The following is a 23,447-nucleotide window of genomic DNA, read 5'->3' as shown; positions in this document are numbered from 1 at the left end:
AATTTCAGTTTGGAATTGGGTCTTAGTTTTATACCTCGGGGGATCTTAGTTTTGTACGTACAAAACTAAGATCCCCTGATGTACAAAACTAAGACTCTGATATTTTCTTCAAAATTTTAGTTTGGAATTGGCCTCCCCGGGTCTTAGTTTTGTACCTCGGGGATCTTAGTTTTGTACCTGGGTCTTAGTTTTGTACTTCGGGGGATCTTAGGTCTTAGGTCTTATGTCTTAGGTCTTGGTTTTGTATACACCCATTGGTGAGCGCTCGGAGTGGGCAGCCCGCCTGCGCGATGTAAAGAGGGAACCGGAAGAGTCATTGGATGATTTGGCATTCAGGCTGTGTCTCTACAGTAAGCGAGCATATGGAAGGCAAATGTGTGACCTTGGGCTACAGTTATATCTATCACTCCGTGATACTCCCTTGGGGGATAAACTGTACCAATACAAGGACAAACCGATTGAAGAAGTGCTCCGTCAGGCTAAGTCTTATGAAAGCCACCTGCTGGCCACCAACCAGTCGACCATAGCAGGCAGTGTCGCTGCTATTAGCCAACCCCCACAGTATGGTGCACAGAGTGGAACAGACAGACAATCATCACGTGGACGTGGGCGTGGCCGTGGACTGTTTGACAGAGGAAACAACCCTAATGCATCCAATAGGGGTGGTGCTTTCGGCAGAGGGGCCCATGGTGGTGGTGATGCTGGACAGCGTAGAGATACTGGGAACAACGGGGACAGAGAGGATGCTGCTCCTGGTTCGTCAGAAAACAACATGAGGACTCGCTACGGACAGAACGACAGGCGGTCCACTGTGACTTGTTGGATTTGTAAGCAAGAGGGGCATATTTGGAAGGACTGCTCTCAAGTAGAAGATCATTTCAGGCAAAAGTTTGAGGCCAACTCTGAGCCGTCAAACTAGTAGGTCATGCCTTCGAGGTGAGGGCTGGTCATGACCCTGTTGCTAATATTACTCACCCTCCGATACAAGCTTATCTCACAACCTATCTCAATGGTTTGCCGACATCTTTCTTGTTGGACTCTGGTTCTGCTAGTACATTTCTGTCTTCAAAGGTGTACTACAAGATTCCTCAGAAATTTCGTCCACCTCTTCAGAAGACTGGCATGCAGGTTCACATGGCTGATGGAGAAGCGTCACTTCACATCTTAGGGGAAGTTCACATGCCAGTTAGGGTTCATGATACCCAATTCACCTTCAAAATGTTTGTGTCGAAAATGGATCAGATGGATGGCCTCTGGGGCCTGGATTTCTGGCGACGCTTTGGGTGTGATCTGAAGATGAGTTCTTCTGTTTTTGCCTTTAATGGAAAGGAGTATCCACTCGTCACTTGCCGGCATGATATTCTGCCACATTCTGTAGCCCTTTCTCAGTCGCTTTCCATCCAGCCAGGTTGTGAGGTAGTTGCATCTGCTATGTTGCGTAGCGCGTTTCGTACAAAGCAGCATGCAACTTTGGAACCTAGTGGTCATTTCGTTCAGCAGTATGGAGTTATGCCAGCCAAGTCTGTCAGTGTCCAAAATAAGAAACGCAAAGGGACTGTTGTTCAATTTTATAATCCAACCAAGGAGGTTATTTGTATCCCAAAAGGTACGACGGTTGGTTATATGTTTCCTGTTGGAGATGTCCAAGAGCAGGCGAATCACACGGCAGAAGGTGCTTGTTCTTCAGTGAATGCTTGTGCTCCTCAGGTCTCTTCGCCTTCTTCACCTCCACCCTCCTTGAGTTCTGTCTCCTTGGTCGAGATGGAGGATAGGGTCCCTGATCATTTAGAGGATCTTTATGCAAAATCAGCGGCAAATTTGACTGTGGAGGAAAAGAAGCAATTGGCAGCAGTTCTCAGCAAATACGGTGACACTTTCTCGACTTCACCAACTGATATTGGGAAGACAGCTGTGATTGGACATAGTATAGACACAGGGGATGCCAAGCCTGTCAGAGTACCTTTACGGCGTCATGGATGGCGAAAGGAGCAGGAGATTGCAACTGCTGTGAAGGATGGTCTTCAGCGTGGAATCTTAGAGGAGTCCTCTAGTCCTTGGGCCAGTGCGCCTGTAATTGTCTTCAAAAAGGATGGGACGGCTCGCTTCTGCATAGATTTTCGTCGCGTCAACTCTCTAACTAAGGTGGATTCCTATCCAATTCCCCGCTTCGACCAATGTGTTGATTCTCTCTTTGGTAGCACTCATTTTTGCAGTTTGGATCTCCAGTCAGGCTACTGGCAGGTGCCGTTGAATTCCAAGGAAGATCAGGAGAAAACAGCTTTTCTCACTAAATCTGGTGCTTACCATTTCACAGTACTGCCATTCGGACTCTGTAATGCTCCGTCGACCTTCGAGCGTCTCATGGAGTCGGTCTTGCGTACCCTACAGTGGGACAAATGCCTAGTGTATTTGGATGATGTCCTAGTATATGGTAGGTCGTTTTCTGAGACCCTGAACAACTTGGAGTTGGTTCTCACAGCTCTACAGAAGGCTAACTTAAAGGTGAAACCCAGCAAATGTCTCCTGATGCAGGATTCAATTGAGTATCTTGGTCACGCCATCTCCAAGAAGGGCATATCACCTCTCTCAAGCAAAGTTGCTGTTGTCCAGAATTGGCCATCTCTGGCCAACGTTCCCCATGCCAAGCTCAAGACAGAAGTGAAGCGATTTCTCGGTTTAGTGTCGTATTATAGGCGTTTCATTCGCAATATGTCTCAGCTAGCAAGTCCTTTGTATGCATTGACAAAGGCCAATAGCCCATTGATTTGGACTTTAGAATGCGAGGAATCTTTCCTGCGCCTCAAAGCAGCCTTGACTTCTGCTCCGGTCTTGTCCTTCCCTGATGTCAAGGGTACCAACTTCGTACTTGACACGGATGCTTCGTCTAGTGGAATTGGTTCTGTGCTCAGCCAGGTCCAGTCTGGCCATGAGACTGTCATTGGCTACTTCTCCAGGTTGCTCTCAGATACAGAACGCAATTATTGTATCACAAAGCGTGAGTTTCTTGCTGTTGTTAGGTCTGTGGAACACTTCAAGCCGTATCTTTATGGACAGCGATTCATGATTCGCACAGACAATGCCGCTGTCAGCCACCTTCTCACTTTGACAGATTGCAATGAGCAAATTCAGCGGTGGCAGCTCTTCATGTCATCCTTTAAATACGATCTTGTCCATAGGCCAGGGAACAAACACGTGAATGCGGACTTTATGAGCCGGATGCCTTGTTTACAATGTGGACGTGAGGATGAAGAACTGCCTGAAAAACCTTACAGTGGGAAGCCGCGCCGAGTTCACAGGACCATACCATCAGACGTACCCCCCTGTCGTCACACTGCCACTGATGACACTGCCATTGAGGATGCGGTCGAAGACTTGATGATTGCGTGTTATGCGGTCACAACACGTTCCAGGGCAAAGGCTGCTGCAGCAGAAAAGGAACAGGAGGCACCAGCTTTCCAACAGGACCAGTCTGCCTTTGAGTTCAAGGATGATTGGCTCCATCTGATCAAGACAGCTCAACTTAGCGACCCCAATATCTCTCCTATACTTCAACTAAAACTTGCCGATGCGGAGTACCCTACCTTCCGATCGATATCAGCTGAAAGTCTCGGTGTGAAAGTCTTACGACAGCACTGGAGGAACCTTTTTGTTGATGGTGGGATTCTCTACAGGAAATTAGTTGTACCGGAGAAGGATACTAGGGTTCAATTGGTTTTGCCTCGCAACTTTCACGGTGAAGTACTACATCATCTGCATTCTGAACCAACAGCAGGTCATTTGGGCACGTATAAGACGCAGGAGAGAGTGAAAGAACGCTTCTATTGGGTTGGTTGGCGGAAGGATGTGATGCGGTTTGTCACAAAGTGTCGCGCATGTAACATCAGGAAGAGACCTCACAGACGGCAGCATACACCTCTGACGCAACAACTTTTCGGGGAGGCATTCGAGAGGATCAGCATAGACCTGATCGGTCCTCTCAAGGAGACACCAAGAGGCTATCGCTATGCAGTCACCATGGAGGATAACTTCACCAAGTGGGTGGAGGCTGCTCCCCTCAAAACGATGGAGACCGAAGAAATTTGTACAGCTATCATTAGGGAGTTGGTGTCCAGGTTTGGCTGCATGTACCTGATCCATTCAGACCGTGGGGCTCAGTTCACATCAGAGCTTTATGCTTCGTTAATGCGGAAACTGTCGGTTGATAGAACGCTCACTACAGCTTACAATCCGAAGAGCAACGGTTTGATTGAGAATTTTAACAAGGTCATCAAGTCGATCATGAAGACGTATGTCGAGGAACACAGGGAGAGTGTCGGGTCTTGGGACCTGATGTTGCCCATCTTCCTGATGGCATATCGTTCGTCGGTCCATTCCAGCACGGGCGAGACACCACACTTCATGCTTACAGCCCGTGAAATGCGTCTGCCACTGGATCTCCTCTACAAGGCTCCGTCCGAGAAGTCAGCTGATGTTCCATCCTATGTAGCTGACCTTGAGGCTAAGTTTACCAAAGCTTACGCCATTGTCAGGAACAAGCTTAAGACTGTACAACGAGTACAGAAGCGACAGTACGAAACGTCATCTCCGAAATATCAAGCTCTGCAGCCAGGAAGTGCTGTGTGGTATTTTAACCCAAGGAGATGTTTCAAGGGGGATAGGCATCAGCCCTGGTTGGGTCCGTATAAGGTCAAGGAACTGCATGAAGACTTCACAGTGCTCCTACAGATCGATAAGGAAGGGACCACCATGCGGACACACGCGGATAAGTTACGTATTGCTCAGGATTCGGTAGTTGAGGGTTGGTAGTCTGCTTGCTGCAAGGGTTCACTCTGCTACTTTTCCTGGGGGTGATGCACGTTGGTGTGTGGTCAGTGTTCGATAACTGTGACCCTTGTAACACTGGTGTGTGAGTGATGGAGGTGATAAGGCTGTTTGTTTTATGAATGCGAGTGTGAATGTTTCTGTGTTTTTGTATCTTCCTGCTTGTACAGTATGGGTATGGATGTTACATTGACACGTTGTGTGTTCGTGTGCGTTGTGTGGTTATCATAACTGAACAGTCCTGAACGCCTTGTGTCCTCTAACTATTTTTTCCAAGCGAAGTTGCTTGAAGGTCTTTGAGCATGTTGCTCCTATACTGTTCGTTGTAAATCTAGGACCTACTGCTTCGTTATGTTATTTGGTCAAACTATATTTCTTAGGCCTACCCACGTTATACCACCACCTGGATTTGTGTACTAGTAAGTGCCTAGTGTGTTCCTGGATAGCAGGTTGTGCTGATTACTTCAATAAGTTGCATTGGGACTAGTAGCTTTTTCTGAGTAGCCTGACTGGATCGTTACTGGCCAGCTCGCAGGGAAGGTTATTTGCAACTTGTGGACATTAGAGACAATGTTTAGAGGATTATATACTGGGGAGACTGACCGTTACTGGCCAGCTCTCAGTGAGGATTTCGTTTTGCTGTGCTAAGAGACACTTGCGGAGGATTCCATATATTCCCTATATGATGTCACGTGAATCGGACACTTTTGTTTTGTTTTCAACTTACTAAAAGTAAATATTGGGACTGTTTAGAATACCATGATATATTTGATGATACATTTGGACTGAATGAAGTTGTGGAGTGCCTTGTTACATTTTACTACCTCTGGACTTGAGGGTACTAGAAGTTACATTGCTATTTGGTACTTGGTCATGTTTCCAGTTTGTATCCTATGATACTACCACAGTGTGTAGGAAGTAGGCCTATGGGTCCTTTTTATGGCCCAGGTGTTGAGACGCTTTACTGTATTGGCAGGCGTGCTCTTCTATGTAATCTGCTCTTAGTCTATCCCTTTTGAGGATGAGTAACTATAGGGCTCCATTTTGCACTTCAGTTCTTGTGCTTTTAGTCTGGTTGGCTAAGTAATTTTCGCATTATGCACCAAGTGCACGTCTTTTTGTGTTTTATGTTAACTTGTGTAACTGATTTTTGTGTAAATTTTAGGTTGGTACCGTCTATGACTAGGCATTTTTATCCAACTGTTCTTGTGGTCATAGATGTCATAGGGCTAAATTTTGCCTCACCTGAAAGTTGGACTACTCACTAGTTTCATTTAGTCATTGTACCTGTTTGGAATGTAAAATGTGTCTTTGGAGCATTATGTGCGATGCCAGAACTGCATACTAGGATGCTTCGTGTCAAGGTGACCAAGTGCGCTGCACTTTTCTCTTGGTTATATTTGTATAGAGAAGTGTTTTTGACAGCATTTCACTTGCGGAGTTGCAGTACGATTTTGTATTATTAAGACAATAGTAATTTTCTTGACTAGTTTTCATTATGATTCATGTTTGTTCATACTGTTTTGATGTGGACAGTCACAGGTTTTTGCCAGCGATTGGCAAAGGTTTACATATTGCAACGGTAGCTTGTTAACTGTTGGTTTTTTTCTTATGATGTTGTCAGTGGAGTTCTATTCCTAACCTACATTGTACATGTACCTTTTCCCTTCATTTATAATTGGTTATAGCTGATCTCTGTTTGAATGTACAGCAGCTTAAGCACCTGCTGGGGTGAATGGCTTGTGAATCTCTGTGTGAATGTGTGTGTGATTTGTAATGAGATCTGGTTTAATTTGAGATTTTTGGGTATGGTTTTCCATCTTGTCACCATACATGTATGGAGTTTTGTCATTCTAATGATTATGATACTTTCTTTTTTGGGGTATTGATGGGGTTGGTGCGGTTGCCGTGCTGGGACAGGCGTGTGGGATCGTTACTCACATAGTCGGTCCTGTCATTGCACCCATGCTGCTCCATCTATGCCATCACTTGGGACTCCTCTTGATTATTGGAACTCTACCTGACGATAATTTGGGTGTTTTGGTGTTGTGAGGGTAAGGTTTGGATGTTTCATCCATCATCCTCACTCATTTTTTTGTCACGTTTTGTGACTGGCGACCTTCATGTATATTATTTTCTGTATTTTGATAGGGTTTTTTGTATTTTGAATGTTTTGGCGTATGGCGGGAGCTATCATACGCTCGGGAGGGGGGTGATGTATGGTATCACCCTGTATGATCCCCTTCCCGCGCAATCCCGGAGACACCGGACGATAGCGCCGCCACGGCCAGATGTCGAACTTCGCTGTAATGGCTTGATGTACACACGTTCGAGTTGATGAGAAACATGGAATAAAAGTGATAGCCAACATCATATCTGAGTCTGATTTATCCCTCCACGTAACGGCAGATATCATTCACCAACCGTTGGCGTCTTTGATGTCGAGTCGGCACTCTCTTCTTCCGATGTTGGTCTGCGTGCAGTTCTTGAATGTGCGTCCGTTTCTGTTTCAGTGCGAGCCTGCGTGAACTGTATGTCTACGCGTAGACTCCGTCGTGTAATGGGCGCCCCAACCACATCTGTAATGCGACGAAGCTGTGACGTAGGCATACATAATGCCTCTGACCCCAAAATATGACGCATTATAGTAGGCGCAGTGATATTATAAGTAACCTACGCATCGCCGCCTCTAATGTCTACGACCATATCACGTTGAAAACACCGGTTCTCATCCGATCACCGAAGCCAAGCAACGTCGAGCGTGGTTAGTACGTGGATGGGTGACCGCCTCGGAATACCGCGTGTTGTAGACTTCTTCTCTTCATGTCCCAATCATTTTGTTTCTTCTTCCCTTGTACGATTGTTAAAATGAAAATGTAGGCTACCTTATGTGGTGGCCATCGAATTTTGCGAAATGGAAATGGCAGCCAGGGGGCCGGCCTGTAGGTCCCGCACCTGTATTTAACCAATCAGCTCGCGGTTATAGTTCCGTTTGAGACGAATGGGTGGTCTCACCATACCAGTTGAATGTTATTTTCCATTTCAAATATACTTCTTCTTATATTGAGAATAAAGTGTGTTTAAAGTGATGAAAATGATTAAGTTTCAGTCAAATTGGCTTGCTTGTGTGGTTTTGGGGCTCAAATTAACCGTTGCGGTCAAAAAGGTGATTCGCGGGTTAAAGCCCGTCGAAAATCATCCCTCCCCTCTCCCCCCCCCCCCCAACACTGCGCAGGCCTACTAGCTTCCAAGCGTTTATACTAGGACGCTTTTTGAGTTCAGACCGGCGTGGAAGTTGCTGCTAGTGACGTCAGTCCTGATTCGGGAGATGGCGCTGGCGTCTCTCATGACGTCAGAGAGCCTCGGACAAGTCTGCTCGTGACGTCAGAGCTCGTGACGTCACGCTGCGTTCCTAGTGATGAGTCACCTTGCCAACCGTTGGCGTCTTTGATGTCCAGTCGGCACTCTCTTCTTCCGATGTTGGTCTGCGTGCAGTTCTTGAATGTGCGTCCGTTTCTGTTTCAGTGCGAGCCTGCGTGAACTGTATGTCTACGTGTAGACTCCGTCGTGTAATGGGCGCCCCAACCACATCTGTAATGCGACGAAGCTGTGACGTAGGCATACATAATGCCTCTGACCCCAAAATATGACGCATTATAGTAGGCGCAGTGATATTATAAGTAACCTACGCATCGCCGCCTCTAATGTCTACGACCATATCACGTTGAAAACACCGGTTCTCGTCCGATCACCGAAGCCAAGCAACGTCGAGCGTGGTTAGTACGTGGATGGGTGACCGCCTCGGGATACCGCGTGTTGTAGACTTTTTCTCTTCATGTCCCAATCATTTTGTTTCTTCTTCCCTTGTACGATTGTTAAAATGAAAATGTAGGCTACCTTATGTGGTGGCCATCGAATTTTGCGAAATGGAAATGGCAGCCAGGGGGCCGGCCTGTAGGTCCCGCACCTGTATTCAACCAATCAGCTCGCGGTTATAGTTCCGTTTGAGACGAATGGGTGGTCTCACCATACCAGTTGAATGTTATTTTCCATTTCAAATATACTTCTTCTTATATTGAGAATAAGGTGTGTTTAAAGTGATGAAAATGATTAAGTTTCAGTCAAATTGGCTTGCTTGTGTGGTTTTGGGGCTCAAATTAACCGTTGCGGTCAAAAAGGTGATTCGCGGGTTAAAGCCCGTCGAAAATCATCCCTCCCCTCTCCCCCCCCCCCCCCCCCCCAACACTGCGCAGGCCTACTAGCTTCCAAGCGTTTATACTAGGACGCTTTTTGAGTTCAGACCGGCGTGGAAGTTGCTGCTAGTGACGTCAGTCCTGATTCGGGAGATAGCGCTGGCGTCTCTCATGACGTCAGGGAGCCTCGGGGTAGTCTGCTCGTGACGTCAGAGCTCGTGACGTCACGATGCGTTCCTAGTGATGAGACACCTTGCCAACCGTTGGCGTCTTTGATGTCCAGTCGGCACTCTCTTCTTCCGATGTTGGTCTGCGTACAGTTCTTGAATGTGCGTCCGTTTCTGTTTCAGTGCGAGCCTGCGTGAACTGTATGTCTACGCGTAGACTCCGTCGTGTAATGGGCGCCCCAACCACATCTGTAATGCGACGAAGCTGTGACGTAGGCATACATAATGCCTCTGACCCCAAAATATGACGCATTATAGTAGGCGCAGTGATATTATAAGTAACCTAAGCATCGCCGCCTCTAATGTCTACGACCATATCACGTTGAAAACACCGGTTCTCGTCCGATCACCGAAGCCAAGCAACGTCGAGCGTGGTTAGTACGTGGATGGGTGACCGCCTCGGGATACCGCATGTTGTAGACTTTTTCTCTTCATGTCCCAATCATTTTGTTTCTTCTTCCCTTGTACGATTGTTAAAATGAAAATGTAGGCTACCTTATGTGGTGGCCATCGAATTTTGCGAAATGGAAATGGCAGCCAGGGGGCCGGCCTGTAGGTCCCGCACCTGTATTCAACCAATCAGCTCGCGGTTATAGTTCCGTTTGAGACGAATGGGTGGTCTCACCATACCAGTTGAATGTTATTTTCCATTTCAAATATACTTCTTCTTATATTGAGAATAAGGTGTGTTTAAAGTGATGAAAATGATTAAGTTTCAGTCAAATTGGCTTGCTTGTGTGGTTTTGGGGCTCAAATTAACCGTTGCGGTCAAAAAGGTGATTCGCGGGTTAAAGCCCGTCGAAAATCATCCCTCCCCTCTCCCCCCCCCCCCCCCCCCCCCCAACACTGCGCAGGCCTACTATCTTCCAAGCGTTTATACTAGGACGCTTTTTGAGTTCAGACCGGCGTGGAAGTTGCTGCTAGTGACGTCAGTCCTGATTCGGGAGATAGCGCTGGCGTCTCTCATGACGTCAGGGAGCCTCGGGGTAGTCTGCTCGTGACGTCAGAGCTCGTGACGTCACGCTGCGTTCCTAGTGATGAGACACCTTGCCAACCGTTGGCGTCTTTGATGTCCAGTCGGCACTCTCTTCTTCCGATGTTGGTCTGCGTGCAGTTCTTGAATGTGCGTCCGTTTCTGTTTCAGTGCGAGCCTGCGTGAACTGTATGTCTACGCGTAGACTCCGTCGTGTAATGGGCGCCCCAACCACATCTGTAATGCGACGAAGCTGTGACGTAGGCATACATAATGCCTCTGACCCCAAAATATGACGCATTATAGTAGGCGCAGTGATATTATAAGTAACCTAAGCATCGCCGCCTCTAATGTCTACGACCATATCACGTTGAAAACACCGGTTCTCGTCCGATCACCGAAGCCAAGCAACGTCAAGCGTGGTTAGTACGTGGATGGGTGACCGCCTCGGAATACCGCGTGTTGTAGACTTTTTCTCTTCATGTCCCAATCATTTTGTTTCTTCTTCCCTTGTACGATTGTTAAAATGAAAATGTAGGCTACTTTATGTGGTTGCCATCGAATTTTGCGAAATGGAAATGGCAGCCAGGGGGCCGGCCTGTAGGTCCCGCACCTGTATTTAACCAATCAGCTCGCGGTTATAGTTCCGTTTGAGACGAATGGGTGGTCTCACCATACCAGTTGAATGTTATTTTCCATTTCAAATATACTTCTTCTTATATTGAGAATAAGGTGTGTTTAAAGTGATGAAAATAATTAAGTTTCAGTCAAATTGGCTTGCTTGTGTGGTTTTGGGGCTCAAATTAACCGTTGCGGTCAAATAGGTGATTCGCGGGTTAAAGCCCGTCGAAAATCGTACCTCCCCTCTCCCCCCCCCCCCCCCAACACTGCGCAGGCCTACTAGCTTCCAAGCGTTTATACTAGGACGCTTTTTGAGTTCAGACCGGCGTGGAAGTTGCTGCTAGTGACGTCAGTCCTGATTCGGGAGATGGCGTTGGCGTCTCTCATGACGTCAGGGAGCCTCGGAGTAGTCTGCTCGTGACGTCAGAGCTCGTGACGTCACGCTGCGTTCCTAGTGATGAGATACCTTGCCAACCGTTGGCGTCTTTGATGTCCAGTCGGCACTCTCTTCTTCCGATGTTGGTCTGCGTGCAGTTCTTGAATGTGCGTCCGTTTCTGTTTCAGTGCGAGCCTGCGTGAACTGTATGTCTACGCGTAGACTCCGTCGTGTAATGGGCGCCCCAACCACATCTGTAATGCGACGAAGCTGTGACGTAGGAATACATAATGCCTCTGACCCCAAAATATGACGCATTATAGTAGGCGCAGTGATATTATAAGTAACCTACGCATCGCCGCCTCTAATGTCTACGACCATATCACGTTGAAAACACTGGTTCTCGTCCGATCACCGAAGCCAAGCAACGTCGAGCGTGGTTAGTACGTGGATGGGTGACCGCCTCGGAATACCGCGTGTTGTAGACTTTTTCTCTTCATGTCCAAATCATTTTGTTTCTTCTTCCCTTGTACGATTGTTAAAATGAAAATGTAGGCTACCTTTTGTGGTGGCCATCGAATTTTGCGAAATGGAAATGGCAGCCAGGGGGCCGGCCTGTAGGTCCCGCACCTGTATTTAACCAATCAGCTCGCGATTATAGTTCCGTTTGAGACGAATGGGTGGTCTCACCATACCAGTTGAATGTTATTTTCCATTTCAAATATACTTCTTCTTATATTGAGAATAAGGTGTGTTTAAAGTGATGAAAATGATTAAGTTTCAGTCAAATTGGCTTGCTTGTGTGGTTTTGGGGCTCAAATTAACCGTTGCGGTCAAAAAGGTGATTCGCGGGTTAAAGCCCGTCGAAAATCATCCCTCCCCTCTCCCCCCCCCCCCCCCCCCCAACACTGCGCAGGCCTACTAGCTTCCAAGCGTTTATACTAGGACGCTTTTTGAGTTCAGACCGGCGTGGAAGTTGCTGCTAGTGACGTCAGTCCTGATTCGGGAGATGGCGCTGGCGTCTCTCATGACGTCAGGGAGCCTCGGAGTAGTCTGCTCGTGACGTCAGAGCTCGTGACGTCACGCTGCGTTCCTAGTGATGAGACACCTTGCCAACCGCTGGCGTCTTTGATGTCCAGTCGGCACTCTCTTCTTCCGATGTTGGTCTGCGTGCAGTTCTTGAATGTGCGTCCGTTTCTGTTTCAGTGCGAGCCTGCGTGAACTGTATGTCTACGCGTAGACTCCGTCGTGTAATGGGCGCCCCAACCACATCTGTAATGCGACGAAGCTGTGACGTAGGCATACATAATGCCTCTGACCCCAAAATATGACGCATTATAGTAGGCGCAGTGATATTATAAGTAACCTACGCATCGCCGCCTCTAATGTCTACGACCATATCACGTTGAAAACACCGGTTCTCGTCCGATCACCGAAGCCAAGCAACGTCGAGCGTGGTTAGTACGTGGATGGGTGACCGCCTCGGAATACCGCGTGTTGTAGACTTTTTCTCTTCATGTCCCAATCATTTTGTTTCTTCTTCCCTTGTACGATTGTTAAAATGAAAATGTAGGCTACCTTATGTGGTGGCCATCGAATTTTGCGAAACGGAAATGGCAGCCAGGGGGCCGGCCTGTAGGTCCCGCACCTGTATTTAACCAATCAGCTCGCGGTTATAGTTCCGTTTGAGACGAATGGGTGGTCTCACCATACCAGTTGAATGTTATTTTCCATTTCAAATATACTTCTTCTTATATTGAGAATAAGGTGTGTTTAAAGTGATGAAAATGATTAAGTTTCAGTCAAATTGGCTTGCTTGTGTGGTTTTGGGGCTCAAATTAACCGTAAGCCCGTTAAAATAATCCCTCCCCCCCCAATCCTGCGCAGGCCTACTAGCTTCCAAGCGTTTATACTAGGACGCTTTTTGAGTTCAGACCGGCGTGGAAGTTGCTGCTAGTGACGTCAGTCCTGATTCGGGAGATGGCGCTGGCGTCTCTCATGACGTCAGGGAGCCTCGGAGTAGTCTGCTCGTGACGTCAGAGCTCGTGACGTCACGCTGCGTTCCTAGTGATGAGACACCTTGCCAACCGTTGGCGTCTTTGATGTCCAGTTGGCACTCTCTTCTTCCGATGTTGGTCTGCGTGCAGTTCTTGAATGTGCGTCCGTTTCTGTTTCAGTGCGAGCCGGCGTGAACTGTATGTCTACGCGTAGACTCCGTCGTGTAATGGGCGCCCCAACCACATCTGTAATGCGACGAAGCTGTGACGTAGGCATACATAATGCCTCTGACCCCAAAATATGACGCATTATAGTAGGCGCAGTGATATTATAAGTAACCTACGCATCGCCGCCTCTAATGTCTACGACCATATCACGTTGAAAACACCGGTTCTCGTCCGATCACCGAAGCCAAGCAACGTCGAGCGTGGTTAGTACGTGGATGGGTGACCGCCTCGGAATACCGCGTGTTGTAGACTTTTTCTCTTCATGTCCCAATCATTTTGTTTCTTCTTCCCTTTTACGAGTGTTAAAATGAAAATGTAGGCTACCTTATGTGGTGGCCATCGAATTTTGCGAAATGGAAATGGCAGCCAGGGGGCCGGCCTGTAGGTCCCGCACCTGTATTTAACCAATCAGCTCGCGGTTAAAGTTCCGTTTGAGACGAACGGGTGGTCTCACCATACCAGTTGAATGTTATTTTCCATTTCAAATATACTTCTTCTTATATTGAGAATAAGGTGTGTTTAAAGTGATGAAAATGATTAAGTTTCAGTCAAATTGGCTTGCTTGTGTGGTTTTGGGGCTCAAATTAACCGTTGCGGTCAAAAAGGTGATTCGCGGGTTAAAGCCCGTCGAAAATCATCCCTCCCCTTCCCCCCCCCCCCCCCCCCCACCAACACTGTATTCTGTAATTTGTACCATCGACACGTGTACCTGCCCGAGTTGGCCTCGGTATATCAATAACCTATATAGTCTTGAGCATACATGCGAATGCACTACACATTATGCACTAAGATCGATACGGTGAACTCACTTACATAATTATACCACTAAACCACCCACTCGGATCAGCGCCATCCACTTCCTACTTCGAACACTTAACCACAAATCCAATAGCAGACACCAAACTTATTTCCCAACTGACGCTCTTAACCCAACTGCACCAGGGCTGACAACTCCTCACTTTGGTTCCTCAATACTTTCCCTACATTACCCTGCACCAGCTCCAACAGCTCCTGTGCCACCATTCTACTACCCAACTCTCATCCGGGCAAACTAGCATGGCCTGCCCTCGGCCTAACCCGACCCAACAGGATAACTCGCTATTTACTACTTCATCAGAGTCGGTCCTCTAGCTTATCACCTCGGCCATCTTGACGAATCAAGCCTTCCGGCAGCCTGGCCCACCTTGCCCAAGCAAGGTCACCTCCGGCTTATTACCTCGGCCATCTTGACGAATCAAGCATTCCGGCAGCCTGGCCCACCTTGCCCAAGCAAGGTCACCTCCGGCTTATTGCCTCGGCCATCTTGACGAATCAAGCCTTCTGGCAGCCTGGCCCACCTTGCCCAAGCAAGGTCACCTCCGGCTTATTGCCTCGGCCATCTTGACGAATCAAGCCTTCCGGCAGCCTGGCCCACCTTGCCCAACAAGGTCACGTTCGGCATATTTCCTCGGCCATCTTGACGAATCAAGCGTTCCGGCAGCCTTGAGCCTTCCCTGCCCAAGCAGAGTTACTCCCCGGCTTATCACCTCGGCCATCCTGACGAATCAAGCATTCCGGCAGCCTTAAGCCTACCCTTCCCAAGAAGAGTTACTCCCCGGCATATCGCTCGGCCATCCTGACGAATCAAGCATTCCGGCAGCCTTGAGCCTACCCTTCCCAAGAAGGGTTACTCCCCAGCTATGCACTAACTCACCGAGTCAAGTGCAAACTACTACTATAGTGCACAATCCACTATGGTAGCGCTGATTCCAAAACCAACCATGTCGAACACAAGAGCTGCCCAACAGCACGTCCGTCACGGTCGGATTTCAAAACCAACTGAGGTTATCACGTGTTCTCGACGTCACACCACATCGGATACCCAAAACCACACAAAGAAACCAATTTGACTGAAACTTAATCATTTTCATCACTTTAAACACACCTTATTCTCAATATAAGAAGTAGTATATTTGAAATGGATTATAACATTCAACTGATATGGTGAGACCACGCATTCGTCTCAAACGGAACTATAACCGCGAGCCGATTGGTTAAATACAGGTGCGGGACCTACAGGCCGGCCCCCTGGCTGCCATTTCCATTTCGCAAAATTCGATGGCCACCACATAACGTAGCCTACATTTTCATTTTAACAATCGTACAAGGGAAGAAGAAACAAAATGATTGGGACATGAAGAGGAAAAAGTCTACAACACGCGGTATTCCGAGGCGGTCACCCATCCGCGTACTGACCACGCTCGACATTGCTTGGCTTCGGTGATCGGACGAGAACCGGTGTTTTCAACGTGATATGGTCGTAGACATTAGAGACGGCGATGCGTAGGTTACTTATAATATCTCTGCGCCTACTATAATGCGTCATATTTTGGGGTCAGAGGCATTATGTATGCCTACATCACAGCTTCGTCGCATTACAGATGTGGTTGGGGCGCCCATTACACGACGGAGTCTACGCGTAGACATACAGTTCACGCAGGCTCGCACTGAAACAGAAACGGACGCACATTCAAGAACTGCACGCAGACCAACATTGGAAGAAGAGAGTGCCGACTGGACATCAAAGACGCCAACGGTTGGCAAGGTGTCTCATCACTAGGAACGCAGTGTGACGTCACGAGCTCTGACGTCACGAGCAGACTACTCCGAGGCTCCCTGACGTCATGAGAGACGCCAGCGCCATCTCCCGAATCAAAACGAAACTAAGGTCTCGTTAGGGAGTTTTTCCCAAACGTACGCGATGATGACGTGCCTCATTAACAGGGCGTAACATCTATTTTAAGATGCGTTTCCAAAGTGAATGCATGAGAACAACCCATTTGTGTCGTATATCACTGGAAACGCCCGATTCCACTGATTCTGCAGGATGTTAAATCGGGCATTTTATTTCTTTAAATAAATCATAAGCGTCGCATTTGCTCCTAGCTATGTTCACCATCCCAATGGGCAATATTGCCAATTGGGCCGGACAATCACGAAAAACCCCAAATATTATACATTTCTTCCTGAATAATTCTTACAGAGACCATTCTCCCATGAAAGACAGTTGCTTACGCTACACAAAAATCAAAAAAAAATCGAGGGTCAACCATTGAACTTTTGAGATATGTTGAATTTTGCACAAATCAGCGAAAAACGCACCAACTGGCACTGGACGGCATTTTAACACGGGGCCGACGCACATCCCAAGTTCAGTGTACACATACGTCGGCAACAACAGTATAAATGCGTAGTTTCTTGTTAGTCGCCTATTGAGTAGCGCTATAGGTTTCAGAAACTCCAAAAAAACATGTCTTTGCCAAAACAACTGCTGAATCAACGCTGACATACTGTAAGGACCGAGAAATCAATGATTTTAGGAACTACGGTTAGGGGTTGGCCGCGCATGAATAACAAAAAAAACTCCCTAATGAGACCTAATGTGTCTAAAACGTCATCGGTTGGCATGACGGTACCACGGTTATGACGTCACGAGGACTGACGTCACTAGCAGCAACTTCCAGGCCGGTCTGAATTCAAAAAGCGTCCTAGTAAACGCTTGGACGCTAGTAGGCCTGCGCAGTTTGGGGGGGGGGGGGGGGAGGAGAGGGGAGGGATGATTTTTGATGGGCTTTAACCTGCGAATCACCTCTTTGACCGCAACGGTTATTTTGAGCCCCAAAACCACACAAGCAAGCCAGTTTGACTGAAACTTAATCATTTTCATCACTTTAAACACACCTTATTCTCAATATAAGAAGAAGTATATTTAAAATGGAAAATGCCTCTATACGGACGCCCGCTTAACAATGAAGTGTTCTCCATACCGGAAACCCCGTGCAACATGATACCTTTGCCCAAGTCCGCCTTTAACTTAACAAGCTGCTGATCAAACATCCAATGTTCCTGAAGCAATCAGAATGTACGTTCAGGTAACAAGTCCTTTATGTATTCTTTTCGTCCCGACCCAAGTCCACAGCTGTTATATGAAGTTAAGTTCATGATACTCATGATCAGAAGTAGAGTAAGTCCGGACATCAACATCACTGTTGTTTAGAAGGAACAAAGAATTTTCTCACACCCACACCTTCTGACCACATGTCCCCATCTAATAGCTTCGCAAACTGCGACTTCGGCACACTAAGTCTATACGACTTGAAACTGGCATTCGCGTTCGATTTTAGTTCTAGCTCCTTTACAACAATATCCTTATCTACTATGTAGTTCCGGAGTTCCTCATCCGTTGTATCCGGATCTAACCTGAAGATGAACATATCTCTATTAGGTTCAGGAGCTCTCTTAAGAGCACATCCTGTTTTTGACCTGCTTCCCATGGTCACCTTTCTCCGATTCACCTTCTGTCTGTTCACTAAGGTGAAACCATCAGATCCTTTCGAAATCAAGGAGCAATTGCTACCCCTCAGCCGCAACACTGATTGATGTGGAACCGCAAGGTTGGACTGTTCCCTTGTTGGACCCCTTCCTCCGCCACGGCCACCACGTCCTCCACGAACACTAACCATTCGGTTTGTATCTGCAAACTCCGACTTTGACCCAACACTCTTAGCATAGCTCATCATGTCCTTCTGCTTCTCTGATAAGTCCCATGAGCTATCTCTCCATTCGTCGATTTTGACGTCCGCCCACGAAGATAACTCCTTCTCCCCACTTACTGCAGGAAGAGAGGACCCACTCCCCACGTCTGCACCGTTACTCCTCCTATTACGATTCACCTTTATATCGTTTATATCCAAACTATTTTTCACAGTTCTGCCCTCAATGGAACCAAGCTGTTCTTCAAGTTTGCAGAGCCTCTCCACGATAGAGATGCTGTTTATTTCCTTTGGATGCGCCCGAGGTACCGAATTTAGTTCAGTCGCCGGAACTGCCAGCATCGACATCTTGTTTCCATTATCCAAAGCATTCAACGCGTTTATGATATCAATCGTGTTCGATTCCTCCACCTTTTTGAGATTGGTAGTTTGTCTGGAAACCATCCTACCAATCACTTCATCACCAACTTTCTCCCATAGAACTTTCTTCGCGGTCAAGATCTGACTCCTCGTGTAAAAGTCAAGTACAGCATTCTTGACCTGTTCATTCGTTCCCAATTGTAAACCGAACCACATGTAGGCTTACACCGGTTGTAGTGTCACCGCGTCCCTCTGCTCACAGTCTTTCATCCCGTGGTCACCTGTGGCCTCATCTCGCGCACATGTTTTTTCCACGTCATCATCACTTTCCCATTCATCGTCGGAGCCGCTATGCCTAATTATCTTAGAATCCGGACTGTTCTTGTCCTTCGGTGAGCGATCCTTCGATTTACGTTTTCGCTCACCACCATCGACCTGAGGTGTCAAAAGGTCCTTTATCGACGATTGCGTCATACTAGCACACTGCTCCCTTTCCTTTAATCCCTTCGGTTCACTCATGCGTGACGATCACTGTATACCCATATACTATGTACATGCACGAAATGTAGTTATTGATGTACATGCACGAAATGTTGTTAAAGATACGGTTTTTCCTGACAAACTACGTCTGGAATTATACCTTACTTTAGACCAAGTGCACACTGTCACTTACACCCTCAACTAGCATCAGCAAGTAATGTTCTGCTGCTCCTGAAACTGCTCAAACTTCGAGAAAAAGTCTACCGATCCACCGAGCGATCCTTTCAGTCCGCCATGTTGTTATCCTTGTTCAGGACTACAAACTGATTGTGATTGAAATTACGAATAAACCATACTTATTAATACCCTTGCCTCCGGCTTCATCTTCTACCGGTGTATTCCTGTTTCGCCTATTCCTGTTCCGCCTATTCCTGTTTCGCCTATTCCTGTTTCGCCTAATTTCTGTTTCGCCTATTCCTGTTTCGCCTAATTCCTGTTTAGCCTATTTCTGTTTCGCCTATTCAAATGTATTGCTAACCTCCCCACAGACGTAGGAATATGAACCGTCCCTTACTGACCGACCAAACCCGAGGAGAGCCACATATGTACGCATTGACGAACGCATGTTACGCCTCAAAGAACAATACGTCAATGGAGAGAGGGACATAATGAGTTACGTTGATGCCATCAGTTACCTTGTCTGACATAATATCATGATATGTATTTTCCACCTTGTTTGACTATATATGTGCTGTATCTACATGTATATTATGACATGGGTTTTACAGCTGATTTTGATCAAATAATTATGAGAATGTACAATATTATGTATTTTTATCAAAAACTCATGAATTCAGTTTTCATAAAATAAACGACTGCTTTACTCTACTTAATCTATTAGTTTTTACTGTGTGTCAGTATGGTCCTATGGTCCTATGGTCAAATAGGCATGGTTTGTTAACAAAGTTGATGGCATTTGATTAGTCAAATTGTCATCACATCGTTAACATCATTCAATTGTCCCCTCACATTTTCCCCATAAAATGGACATGCATCCCTAAGGTTCCCCGTGGGAGAGTCGATTTATTGTAGGGGTACTGGAAAGTAGGCGAAGCAGGAATAGGCGAAACAGGAAATAGGCCAAACAGGATATAGGCCAAACAGGAAATAGGCGAAAAAGGAATAGGCGGAACAGGAATAGGCGGAACAGGAATAGGCGAATCAGGAATAGGCGAAACAGGAATTTTGTAGGCGAAACAGGAATAGGCGAAACAGGCATAAACCCTTCTACCAGTAGTTGGTATATTTGCAAGTTCAGCCGGTCTATACGGCAGCAGGGTTTCTGGATACCCCGTATCTATGGACTTTGTGTACACGTGCACCCGGGTGTGTGCTTTACCGTATGATACAACTTGACGACTGTTAGATCGTCGTATTTAAAATATCCAACTTGCTGTCTAATGATTGGTTATATCAAACATCAAATTCGTAGACAGTGCTATGAACAAGCTTATTCCTACCTTCTTATAGATATCCAGCCTACAGAAGAAGTACCAGCAACAATCTCAAAGCAGTTGATAAGACGTTATGTTACAACACGCAATATACACGTACATGAACATGAAGTACTTCAATTATGAGTATATACTGGCAAGATGAATACATGTCCTTTAAATTTTTTTCTCTCTCTGTCTGCTACCCGCGACGGAGTAGCTTGAGAACGATGCGGCAAACTATCGCCCGGGAACAGCCGAATAGTCACTACACGAGGCTGGATCACTGCATCTACGCTTTACCTCGATGTATCCAGCTCTGCATCATGATGACACACAATACTTTCAGATCCGGCGCAACGTCCAAGAATTGCATAGATGTCTCGATTTCCGAAAATCTTAAAAAGAAACTGCATTGCTACTGCAGCCGCACGGTAAATATTAAGGAGTTTCTTAAACAGCCGATGTTTATACGACAGTGAGCAAAATCAAACTGGAGACAATGCAGTAAAGTTGGTCAATGTTGTTATTGCTTTCAATCAAGTTCTTAATCTTGTATAATAAACCTTTCAATATATTCCTGTGCATCTGCAGAATTCTAATTTTCCTTTTTATTGTGCAAAACGTGGCCAATATCCACCGTTTTTATTTCATTGTGCAGTGTATCCATGCAATAATCGATCCCTCTTGACTGATATTATAAAAAAACTACATTTTTGGTACTGTGCATGGAGTATGAAAAATTGTAATCCACATAGTATGGTTACGGTGAGCATATTCATCATTGATCATTATTGTGAGGGGTGTCTCAGTGGGAGTTGGGAGATTTAGCAATATCAGATTTAGCAACTTCTGATTGAAATCTGTAAGGGCCATACCTTGGCCGTGCTAACTGTTCGATGATTCATGACAAACACCTGTACACACCAACCAACAAAATGTATTGCTGATTCCCATGAGGGATCTTTTACAAAAAATCTGAAGTCAAAATAATACCGAAGTTTTCAAAATCCCTGGATGCACCTTTTTAGGCTGGCCATCTCTGTCGCGGTTGATGGCATTTCATTGCAGTTAACCCGTCCAGTGAAACTTGCCATCATCGACCAGATAACAAAAGTCATGAGGATGAATGCACGTTACTGCAGAAAGGGATAACTTGGTGTGTTATTGCATGGAAGGCTTTTTCACCAACCTACACCGTAATGTTGTGTCACTGCCATCACCTGTCCAGGGTGGGCAAAAAACTGGAAAGCATTTTTCCACATCTCTCAAACTCAAAGCACCTGCACAAGCAGTGGAAGGAGAATCTTTCTCGAGAAAAAATGACACGAAGATATCTAGAGCCGAATGCTGTACATGTTCATGTACTATGTCTCTCAGTATGTATTCGGGACAACGCGCATCACATGCATCGGTTTGCTGCCCGGATATTTTTTATAAACATAATATCCTTTTGGATCAAGTATGAAAGAAATGTAATACGTGTGTCTTTGAATAAAGGTTGATTTGAGTTTTACACTCTCACCATCGCAAGGTAACCTGACCGTCATCATCGGGTACACTTTCTTCCTTTTCTTCCCATGAATGAATAATGTGCTGGTGAAACTGTCCAAGTACATCTTATCAAGTGTTTCAAACCTTTCATTTACTGTCAAAGGCTCACCTACCTTTCGGTAGAAGTCGCCTATACGGGACAAGCGGTAAAGTTTCAATGACCGTGATCGTAACACCAATATATAGATATCCCGAGACCGTTGTCTATCATAGAAATCGAACGCCATCTCGAATCAAACCGTTTGTCTAGGTGCACTTCAATGATATCTTCCCGTCGTTCAATTTTAAACCTTCCTTTCACAAAACCACTATATCGCCCTACTATAACATATAACATGTATTTTTCTGCATCCGGCCAACTTCTTGATTTCTTTTTATCTTTGATAATCGCGACGATGTGGCCCCTTTCTAAATTGTCAGCGTCCTCAAAAGCCGATAAATGTTTAGTACGGTCTTTCGAACATGGCGGTTTGAGGCAAATCGCTTTCAAAGTAACCTTGTGTTTACCTTTTGTGCTGAACATCATCCAATGGTGCCTCATTCGTCCAGTTAAAGTGTGTCCGTGGAACATATTTAGGTAGCAATAACCATTTACTGAGAGGAGATGCCTGATAAACCATTTGTCCTCTCCCCCTTCCCTAGTCACTTTACAACCAATTACAATAGTCATAGCATGAGCACCCCTGCTTCTGAAGTACATAACATACTCATTCTCTATTTCATTGAGGTTTATATCACTTTCAGTGAACTGTTTTCCAATGATGCTGAAAATATTTTTGGCCGGCTTCATCTTTAAGAGAAACCCCGGCTTTTTTTCTTCAAAAGTAAGAAAAGGGTATAGAAGTCAAAAGTGCTTGCTAGGAAGAGGAGGTCTAGACGTGATAACGTTTGAGCCAGAAATTTATACGTGAAAGACGACTTTTGCGTGGTTGCCTATATCGTACCTGAAGACCCGTTGACATAATATCAAAAGCGTACATGCAAAAGCAATCTATTTCATCTCATATTCGAAGTGATTATTTTCTTCAGAAAGGAGACACAATAGATTGATATGAAATGTGTCTTATCATTTTTTGCATAAATGGAAGGAATCGGGGATATCAAGAGCGAAAAGAGTGACGCAGCTTAATTCTTGATAACCAATATACATGTAGTTATATCTTATGGCAGTGATCACCATTCACTGCCGTGTGTTTACCTTGAACTGCCTGCAGTGATAGAGAGAAGATAAAGAAATCTGTCGTTATGAACAGTTAAGATTTGTGGAAGATATGCATGATGTCCTCACGAATTATGCCGACTCCTGCGCGTAGATATACTACCTCAAACATGAGATTCGATCGCGAGTCCATGGGTTCTCTTTAACACTAGTTGTAAAATCATGACACGGTTCTTTAGGACAATACGTTGGAGTGAAGTTAAAGAATTTACCATTATTTACCGAGATTTAACCGAGAAGTCCTAAATGATTGAATTATTCTGAGAGAGGGTTTGGCAGTTGAGTAAAGAGCGCTGATCGGACACTCTCATAATCAACACAAACACAGGTGGCAGCTCCATATTCAAAAAAACTGCTGTCACATTTAAGAAAA

General features: G+C 46.0%; 7 non-coding genes and 1 pseudogene across 7 annotated transcripts; 7 read left to right on the top strand and 1 right to left on the bottom strand.

Moving 5' to 3' along the window:
• The first annotated feature begins 7,515 nt into the window (after nt 1–7,515).
• LOC135490534 (5S ribosomal RNA) lies at nt 7,516–7,634 on the top strand. The gene has a single exon (XR_010447725.1). It is a non-coding gene; the product is annotated as a 5S ribosomal RNA (ribosomal RNA).
• Nucleotides 7,635–8,527: 893 nt separating this feature from the next.
• LOC135490451 (5S ribosomal RNA) lies at nt 8,528–8,646 on the top strand. Its single transcript, XR_010447653.1, has one exon. It is a non-coding gene; the product is annotated as a 5S ribosomal RNA (ribosomal RNA).
• An 899-nt stretch (nt 8,647–9,545) lies between these two features.
• LOC135490468 (5S ribosomal RNA) lies at nt 9,546–9,664 on the top strand (annotated as a pseudogene).
• Nucleotides 9,665–10,566: 902 nt separating this feature from the next.
• On the top strand, nt 10,567–10,685 carry LOC135490449 (5S ribosomal RNA). Its single transcript, XR_010447651.1, has one exon. It is a non-coding gene; the product is annotated as a 5S ribosomal RNA (ribosomal RNA).
• An 895-nt stretch (nt 10,686–11,580) lies between these two features.
• On the top strand, nt 11,581–11,699 carry LOC135490432 (5S ribosomal RNA). Its single transcript, XR_010447634.1, has one exon. It is a non-coding gene; the product is annotated as a 5S ribosomal RNA (ribosomal RNA).
• Nucleotides 11,700–12,598: 899 nt separating this feature from the next.
• LOC135490055 (5S ribosomal RNA) lies at nt 12,599–12,717 on the top strand. Its single transcript, XR_010447271.1, has one exon. It is a non-coding gene; the product is annotated as a 5S ribosomal RNA (ribosomal RNA).
• An 852-nt stretch (nt 12,718–13,569) lies between these two features.
• On the top strand, nt 13,570–13,688 carry LOC135490054 (5S ribosomal RNA). Its single transcript, XR_010447270.1, has one exon. It is a non-coding gene; the product is annotated as a 5S ribosomal RNA (ribosomal RNA).
• A 1,934-nt stretch (nt 13,689–15,622) lies between these two features.
• Nucleotides 15,623–15,741, bottom strand: LOC135490452 (5S ribosomal RNA). Its single transcript, XR_010447654.1, has one exon. It is a non-coding gene; the product is annotated as a 5S ribosomal RNA (ribosomal RNA).
• Between the last annotated feature and the right edge of the window lie 7,706 nt (nt 15,742–23,447).

Source organism: Lineus longissimus, chromosome 6 (assembly GCF_910592395.1).
Source record: "Lineus longissimus chromosome 6, tnLinLong1.2, whole genome shotgun sequence".
NCBI classification, from domain to species: Eukaryota; Metazoa; Nemertea; class Pilidiophora; order Heteronemertea; family Lineidae; genus Lineus; species Lineus longissimus.
Note: the sequence above shows the minus strand (reverse complement) of the source record. Positions and strands in the feature narration are given on the sequence as shown.